Genomic DNA, 8675 nt, shown 5'->3' on the forward strand with positions numbered 1-8675 from the left:
GTGTGTGTGTGAGTGTGTGTGTGAGTGTGTGTGTGTGAGTGTGTGAGTGTGTGAGTGTGTGTGTGTGTGTGAGTGTGTGTGTGTATGTGTGTGTGTGTGTGTGTGAGTGTGTTGCCCATAGACATCACGGGGGGTCGGATCCCTAGAGTTACATAACTGTATACCCCTGATGTGGGTGCTGGAGGCATCTGTAAAAACAGTAGGTGCTCTGGACCAGTAAGCCACTTTCCAGTCTCCCCCTCTGGCCCCTCGACAGTGTCTGAATTACTGTCAGTTTTCTTAAATCAACATGTCTTGGTTTCATAGATCATTAAAACCCAAATTAGGAGCGTGGGCCAGGTATGGGTGAGGTGGCTCAGTTGCCCAGTCTTTACCTTGGAAATATACTAGAACTCAGTGGGCCCCCTTTAGTCAGGACCCAGATCAAGACAGACAGACAGACAGACAGACAGGTGGGTGGATGGGAGGGGAAGAGAAACCCCAAACCAAGCCACCGGACACTGTCATAACCTGGCTGGAAATCTCCAGGGATAAGACAGCAAGTTGGTCTGTAAATTCTGTGAACCTCTGATCATTATTCATTTGAACACCACTAGGGAACATTGGCCACGGTTACAAATGTGGTGCCAAATAAAATGTAAGGCAAAGATTTACCGATGCTAAGTAAAATGCTGTGGAAATTGTTTCAAAATCACCCTCAGCAAGCACATATTGAGTCCGGGTGTTCGAAGTGTCCTCGTGCTTGGACAGGCTAAGTTACTCCTAGGGTGGAAGCGCCCTGAGCGCTCCAGTGCTCCGATGGCACTAATGCTTCCTTTTGTCCACGGAGGATTCTTAGGCAATCTACAAAGTGCATTTTGTTATTATCATTTGTGGGTGGGAAAACTGAAGTTTAAAGTGATTAAGCAACTGGGCTGATGTGGGGGTGGGGTGGGGTGGGGGGTCAGGCAAAGAGGAGGGTGCACTGTGGCCAGATCTGGGAGACACCCAGGAAGAGCGCCGGTACTCAGAGGCAGATGGGATATGCCCACAGTTTGGCTTCACAGTGAGAGACTAATGGTGGGAGTGGTGGCCTTGGGCCACTGGACAAATGGAACGTGAGGACAGAGGGCAATGGAACGTTGCAGGACTGTGGCTGAGATGGGTGACTCTGGATGTCTAGCTATCTGGTCCAATGTTATTTTTGTGTCCTCGCCCTAATGTTTAGGGTAAGGTTAACATTTAAAGTGGTAGGGGGCTGTTCTTTTCTTCTTTCTCTTTGTTTTTCCTTCCTTCCTTCCTTCCTTCCTTCCTTCCTTCCTTCCTTCCTTCCTTCCTTTTTTTGGGAAGGGTCATAGTTCACATAGCTCAGGTTGACCTCAAATTTACTCTGCATCAAAGGATGAACTTCTGACCCTCTTACTCTACTGCACAGTGCTGGGATTGCTGACAGTGCTGGGATTGCTGACAGTGCTGGGATGGCAGACAATGCTGGGATCGCAGACATGGCTTACATGCCTGCCTTATGTGGTGCAGATCAAACCTTTGAGTGTGTTAGGCAAGCACCTTACCAGCCAATGATACTGTGATATATGTGCTTTTAATTTTCAATTAATTAAGTTAATTGATTAATCTTGTGACAAGCTCATAGAGCCCTAAGCTGGGCTTCAATTTGAATTGTAACTTAAGATGTCCTTGAACTTCTGATCCTTCTGCCTCTACTTCCTGAGTTTGGGCAGGACAGGGGTGCAGTGCCACACACACCCACTTTGTGGGGTGCTGGGCCTCACACCCAGGGCCATGCATGCACTCTGTAAACTGAGCTACAACCAGTCCTTTCTGTCCTTTTTACACATTTAGAAGTTAAGAGTGGGCTGAGTGGGTGATGAGATTTTAGGCTGTATATGATGAGAATTCACGGGTGTAGAGAGAAGGTAGCATGTGGGCTTGTGGCTTGTCTGTCACATGTATGCTGTGATCAGGGTCTGTCACATGTTTGCTGTGATCAGGCCATGCCCAGTCTCCCAGGCACCCTGGATGCTGGAGGCTATCCTTGTCTGCTTCCAAGCGGAGCCTGTTTCATATAAAAACACAGACCCTTGTTCAGAAAGTATTGGGTATTTCAAGATGGTAGCAGCGACCAGCAGTGTTCACAGCTAAGTGAGCAGCACTTCAGGGTTGGCTGGCTCCATGGAACAGGCCACACACGCCAGGCACACAGTCCTGCTTGTGACGGTGGACCCAGGAACTGGGCGCTGGGGTTTTCCCCTATTAAACAGATGAAAACATCTGGCTAGGAATTTGAAAGAAGGAGGGGACTCTCTGGCACTGTCCTGTGGTACAAAAATATGGTTTCATATGCTTATTTTTTCTTAAGTGTAACCTGGATACCTCTGTGAATAGAACCCAAAGAGGATCCTTTCAAAAACAAGACTGCTGTTTGTCTCCTGGGCCCGGAGCTGCGGCCAGTGGAAACAGACCTGGGCTTCTAAGCATAGCTTCCACATCTCTCTTGTCACAGAGAGATTACGGGGTCCCTGTGACAGCCCACCTATTGGGAGTGAAGCTGCAGCCCGCTCCCCCTTCCTTCATAGTCACCCGTCAGGCAAGACGGGAGAGGCTGCCTGTGTTTGCAGCCACCATCGAATGGCCCTGGTGGAAGTTCCCCATTCGCTGTTGCTGTTGGCTGATTCCCCCGAAAGCTCGTGGTCCTGGCAGCCACATGTCCTGCAAACTCTGTGGAGACTCACAGCCTGAATAAGAAATACACAGACCGAGCAGAAGGAGCTGAGTGAAGAGCTCCAAGAATCACTCCTGAGCTGGCAAGCTACACGGCCTGGGTCTCAGGAAGGCACTGGTCCAAGGCTGACTTTGATGCTTCTGCACCGCAGAGGGTCTTTTCTGATGTAGGGCAGGAAAACGATTTAAAGAAAACTGACGAACACACTCAATTTCATTGACTTTTATCTATACACATATAGGCACACGCACGTGTGCACGCACTCATGCACACTCATACACACCAGCGCTGGGGATACAGCTCAGAGGATAGAAACACTAGCTGTATGTGCCTGAGGACTGTACAGAGTCCGATGCTTGGAACCCACAAACGTCTGAGCGTGGTACCTGCATCTGTAATCCCAGTGCTTTTATGACAAGATGGGAGGGAGAGTCAGGAGACGCTCCCGATCCAGGTAGCCGAAGTACACAGTGCAGCATCAGGAACAAGACGGATCCTGCCTTAGCAGAGTAAAAGGTGAGAACCGACCCCCTGGAAGTTGACCTCTGACCTCCACATGCACAACCTGCCCCCAGTGAATAAATATTTTTAAAAATGGAAAACAAGAAACACTTATTAGTAATTGTGATGGTGGCTGTTGTCAACTGGGCAGCCCCAGGAACCAACACTGGAAAGAAAGCTCTGGCTATTTCTTCGAGGGAGTTAGCTGAGGGGGGAAGATTCACAGTAAACGTTGGGAGCACTGTTCCAGGGGTTGGGAGCACTGACTGAATGGAAAGGAGCAAGGGAACACAGTCAGTCTCTTCTTCCTGACTGTGGGTGTGTCCCTGTGCCTCATGTTCCTGCTGCGATGGCTCTTCTGCCTCAAACCTCAGTTTTGTTTTTTTTTTTCCCTCGAGTTACTTTGGTCACAGCAACTAGAAAAGTCGCCAGGACAGTGACATTTTCACGGCACCGAAGAAGGGCTTACTTTTCTTTCCCTGTGTGGTTTTTCTTTTTTTTTTTTCTTTCTTTTTTTTTTTTTTCTCCCTACAGATGACTCATGAGACATTGATCCCATTGCACAGATAAGAAAGTAAAATACAGTAAGCCTCCAAGATTGGTGGATCACAGGCATCCAGATAAGGGCAGGGCGGGCCAGGCCTCCCACCCTGAGGGATCGCAGGCCAACTCACATCACCACCCTGAGGCAGAGGCTTCCTGGCCTTGAGGAAGATGTTGAGATAACACAGTAAGAACCTGCAAGCCCAGTCTGGAGCACACCGGCAGATGCAGGGAGCACGGGGATGAGGTTCGGTCATTCCGACAGATAAGGACAAGGAAGCTCTGAGCTCGAAGGCTGTCTCAGATCGAGGTAGAGAGACCCTGGGTCTGGTATCATGGGTGACCCTCTAGTTTGCCAACTTCAAATCTAAACACAGCACCAAAAGCGTTCAGACCTTCAGAACGATAAGAGTTAAACCTCTCAGTGGGAATTAAAAAGCCGGGGTCCCAACTATCTCCCAGGCCTGGAAACCCTCTCAAGACGATAATTCCAGTTCCCTTTCTCTTTTGCTCAGGGTCCTATCTTGGGAAGCCTATGGCTACTACTGAGGATGTGGGGCTTAAGATAGTTGAGGGTTTTATATAAAATTGCCTAGGATTTTCCCTCTTTATGCTATTTTTTACCTTTATTAAGAGACAGCCAAGGGGCTGGAGAGATGGCTCAGCGGGTAAGAGCACCAACTGCTCTTCCAGAGGTCATGAGTTCAAATCCAGCAACCACATAGTGGCTCACAACCATCTGTACAGCTACAGTGTACTCATATAAGTAAAATAAATAAATAAGTCTTGAGAGAGAGAGAGAGAGAGAGAGAGAGAGAGAGAGAGAGAGAGAGAGAGGCAGCCAAGGGGCTGGAGAGATGGCTCAGTTAGTAAAGTGTTTGCTGTGTAAGCTCCAGGCCCCACGTTTGATGCCCAGAACTCACACCAAAAGGCAGGCATGGTGGTCAGAGCTTAAAATCCCAGCACTGGAGAGGTAGTGGGTCCCTGGGCTCTCTAGTCAGCCAGCTCACTAACTGGTGATCTCCAGGCTACAGACAGACCCTGTCTCAAACAATAAGGTGGGAAATACTCAAACACACGATCATACACACACACACACACACACACACACACACACACACACACGAGAGAGAGAGAGAGAGAGAGAGAGAGAGAGAGAGAGAGAGAGATGGGTGGGTGGATAGATAGATAGATAGATAGATAGATAGATAGATAGATAGATAGAAGGAGGAATCAAGCTCTCATATTCCCTTCTCTCAAGCGGATGTGTGTGAGCTTGGGGCTCGGGGCTCAGGTTGAGGTCCCCGTGAGGAAGAGGATGCTCTCAAGGCAGAAGTTATGAACGGTGCTGAACCACACTGGTTCCCCACAAGGATTCAGAGCGAACAGAGACAATGATGACACCTCCCAAGCTGACACACAGTCCCCAAGCATCTCCATTCAGCCCTTGCTTCTAAATTGAGACCCAGAAAGTGAAGAGGGAGCTTTGCCCAGATACTGTAGGACCACATTCATGCCCCCCCTAGGTCCTCAGCAGCTTGGCTGCCCTCCACTCCCGATGTCTTAGGGTCCCCTCAACACCCAAGACCAAGGACCACAAGGACTCCTTCCCTTAGAGAACATTCGCCTTTGCCAGGCCGCTGACCTGCCTTTCAACTCATCCACCCACACACCTGACAGGCAGGGCCCAGCTTTGGACATAAATGCCTGCCAGCCGCAGCCACTCCACTCACATTCAGAACAGCTCCAGTCCCATCCACTTCGATGCTCTGACTCAGGTGGACGCAGCAAGGACACCGAAGTCGTCCGGCTTTGCCTCATTCGCCAAATGGAAGCTCCAAGGCCAGGGTGTTTGAGAGAGAGTTGTCTGGTCAATTACGGTCTCTGAATCGGGCCTGCGTGGGCACACATGCCCTCTGGTTAGAAGATTAACTAGCCAGTGCACCCTACTAGGTGACCCTGCTGAGGCAAACATTCAAGACCAACCGGAAACGTCATATCTGCGTTTGGAACAAGAATGCCAGAGATATCTACACATGGCCGTCTAATGGGTCCCCATGGCTGGCAGGTGAAGCCTCGCCTCTCCTACCCACTGCTCTGCGTCAGCCTTTTCTGATCTCCCTGCTCTGGCTCTGTTGACTTTGTCGGTCACCAGAGTCCTGCACCACGGCTGCTGGCCACAGGGACGCGTCCCCCGAGCTGTCCACCTGACGGCTGGCCCCGTGTGGCTGTGGACTTTTTCCTTGTTGGGCAATTTGCTTTCCCAATCCTGATGAGGGAATTCGAGAACGGGGCGGCTTCTCTTTCTGGCCATTTTTACTATAACGGCTTGAGGGATGGCTCTGGCGCCGCCGTCTGTAGGTAGGAAATGATGCTGAGTAGGTCAAGGGTGGTAGCGCTGAGTGTGAGGGATGGTGTGACAAGAGTCGAAGAGTCAAAAGGAGAAGATGGTCTTCTCAGGAGGTAGGAGATGGCGGCCTGGAAACCCCAAAGTGGCACAGGGACCTGTCCCAGCCGGGAATGCCTACAGGCTCTTCAGGTTTTTGGAGTGTGATTTTAGGGTTGCTAGGGTGTGCTGAGAACCACTGAGTTGTTTTTCTGGTTAATTCCATTTGCCCTCTCTGCTACTGAACCAAGGTGTTCAGACACTCCCATGGCACTCTGCAGACACGGGGACTTCAGAGGGGACGCTGTAGAAAACTGTGTTGGGGCAGATGGCCCTGGGCATGACTGTGCAGACAGGAAAGGGGTCTCACAACCTTCTTCATGAGAATGTCTCTCAACAAAACCCCTCTCATCAAGCCCTGCCTATCAGCTCCCGGTAGTGCCACCCTGAGGACCAAGGTTTGGTATGTGGAGACTGGTCCTCAGTGTGACAAGGTTTTGTCACATATTTTATATATAAATATGAAAGTAGAAATCCAAAAGCATTGAGTTGCCAGTAGCCAGGTGTCCTTACCCATGCTCATGAGGAAGGTGTTCTAAGGCTTACTGTGCTCTCTGTTATAATGGAAACACCCTCCTCCCATCCGCCCTTCCTGTGGCCAAGAGCCAAATGGAGAACCTGGGAGAATGGGTCACGTTAGGGCTTAAGGTCATGACTGTGAACTTCTGGCAGTGACCTTGTCTTAGTCAGGGTTTCTGTTCCTGCACAAAAATCATGACCAAGAAGCAAGTTGGGGAGGAAAGGGTTTATTCAGCTTACACTTCCACATTGCTGTTCATCACCAAAGGAAGTCAGGACTGGAACTCAGGCAGGTCAGGACGCAGGAGCTGATGCAGAGGCCATGGAGGGGTGCTGCTTACTGGCTTGCTTCCCCTGGCTTGCTCAGCTTGCTTTCTTACAGAACCTAGGACTACCAGCCCAGCGATGGCACCACCCATAATGGGTCCTCCCACCTTGATCACTAATTGAGAAAATGCCTTACAGCTGGATCTCATGGAGGCATTTCCTGAACTGAAGCTCCTTTCTCTGCGATAACTCCAACCTGTGTCAAGTTGACAGAGACCTGCCCGTACAGACCTCTTCTTTCTTAGGAAGCCTGGTGCTTTGGGAAGGCTCACTCAGCCTGTGAGCTCCCACAGGCTGAAGTGCCCACAGCCTGCTGCAGGACCCAGTGCACAGCAGCCTGCCAGGTTCCCTGCAAAGACTGGTCTGGGTGGGCCTTTTGCTACATCTGCTCTGACTCCACACACTGCCTCCTGATGGCTAGCTCTCCAACACACATGTCTGCTAATACCCAGCATCATGCCCCAAGTGTGTCTCTGGCCTTGTAATTATCTAAGCAGCCTCACATGGATGGTACTTAACGAGGTGTGTGCACAGAAGGAAGCTGCTATTAGTGCCAGCCATCTTGTCTGGCTGTCCTCACCCAAGGCTTCCTTCCAAACAAGGTCTGAGCACCTCCCTCCCCTCTCACTGCCTTACTTGCCAGCCCTTGCTAGAGCCATCAAAAATGGCTGTTCTGAGAAAGGGTTTTGAGATTGGGCCCTGTATCCAGGCACTGGGTACCAGTCTAGAAGTGGCTATATGCCCGTGTATAGCTATCAAGGAGTGTTCTGATAATTCTCCTTGTCTGTGCCCAGCTGTAGAGCATGCCTGTCACATCTGAGGGGCTGGCAGGACTTTGCAGGGGCCACAGACTTCTAGAATATGTCCGTTGCCACAGGCTGGTAAGCGCAGGGACCAGGAGGAAGGTGGGGGCATGTTAGATGCTCTCAGACCCCATCTGGGTCCACAGGAAGGGGGATAGTGTAAATTAGATGACTAGTCAATTTAATATGTGTGTGTAATCAGGTTTGTTTGTACCCTGCTCTGCCCCTTCCCCAAATAAGTACACACACACACACACACACACACATATAGACACACACACACACATACAGACACACACACACAGACACACAGACACACACACACAGAGACAGACACATACAGACACAGACACACACACAGACACACACACAGACACACATGCAGACACACACACAGATATACACACACACACATACAGACACACACACAGACACACATGCAGACACACACACAGACATACACACACACAGACACACACACACAGACACAGACACACAGACACACACACATACAGACACACACAGACACAGACACACGTACAGAGACAGACAGACAGACACACACACACAGACACACACACAAACACACATGCAGACACACACATACATACACACACTTTCCCTCTTTCTCATTCAGGTGAATACATGTGTAAATCTGACATAAAGATGACTTTGATAGGGGGCTGGAGAGATGGCTCAGCAGTTAAGAACACTGGCTGCTCTCCCAAAGGACCCAAGTTCAATTCCCAGCACCCACATGGTGGCTCATAACTGTCTGTCACTCAAGTTCCAGTGGATCTGACACAGACATACTTGT

At 50.1% G+C, this 8675-nt stretch overlaps 1 protein-coding gene across 1 annotated transcript in view; it reads right to left on the reverse strand.

Moving 5' to 3' along the window:
* The window catches only part of Cldn14 (claudin 14), a 10116-nt gene extending 4291 nt beyond the window's left edge, over positions 1-5825 (reverse strand). The window contains exons 1-2 of the mRNA XM_029544746.1: positions 5750-5825; positions 5497-5658 (exon numbers count right to left, since the gene is read on the reverse strand). The gene's annotated coding sequence lies outside the window, so the exon portion shown is untranslated. The remainder of the gene's footprint in view (positions 1-5496; positions 5659-5749) is intronic.
* Between the last annotated feature and the right edge of the window lie 2850 nt (positions 5826-8675).

Source organism: Mus pahari, chromosome 12 (assembly GCF_900095145.1).
Source record: "Mus pahari chromosome 12, PAHARI_EIJ_v1.1, whole genome shotgun sequence".
NCBI classification, from domain to species: Eukaryota; Metazoa; Chordata; class Mammalia; order Rodentia; family Muridae; genus Mus; species Mus pahari.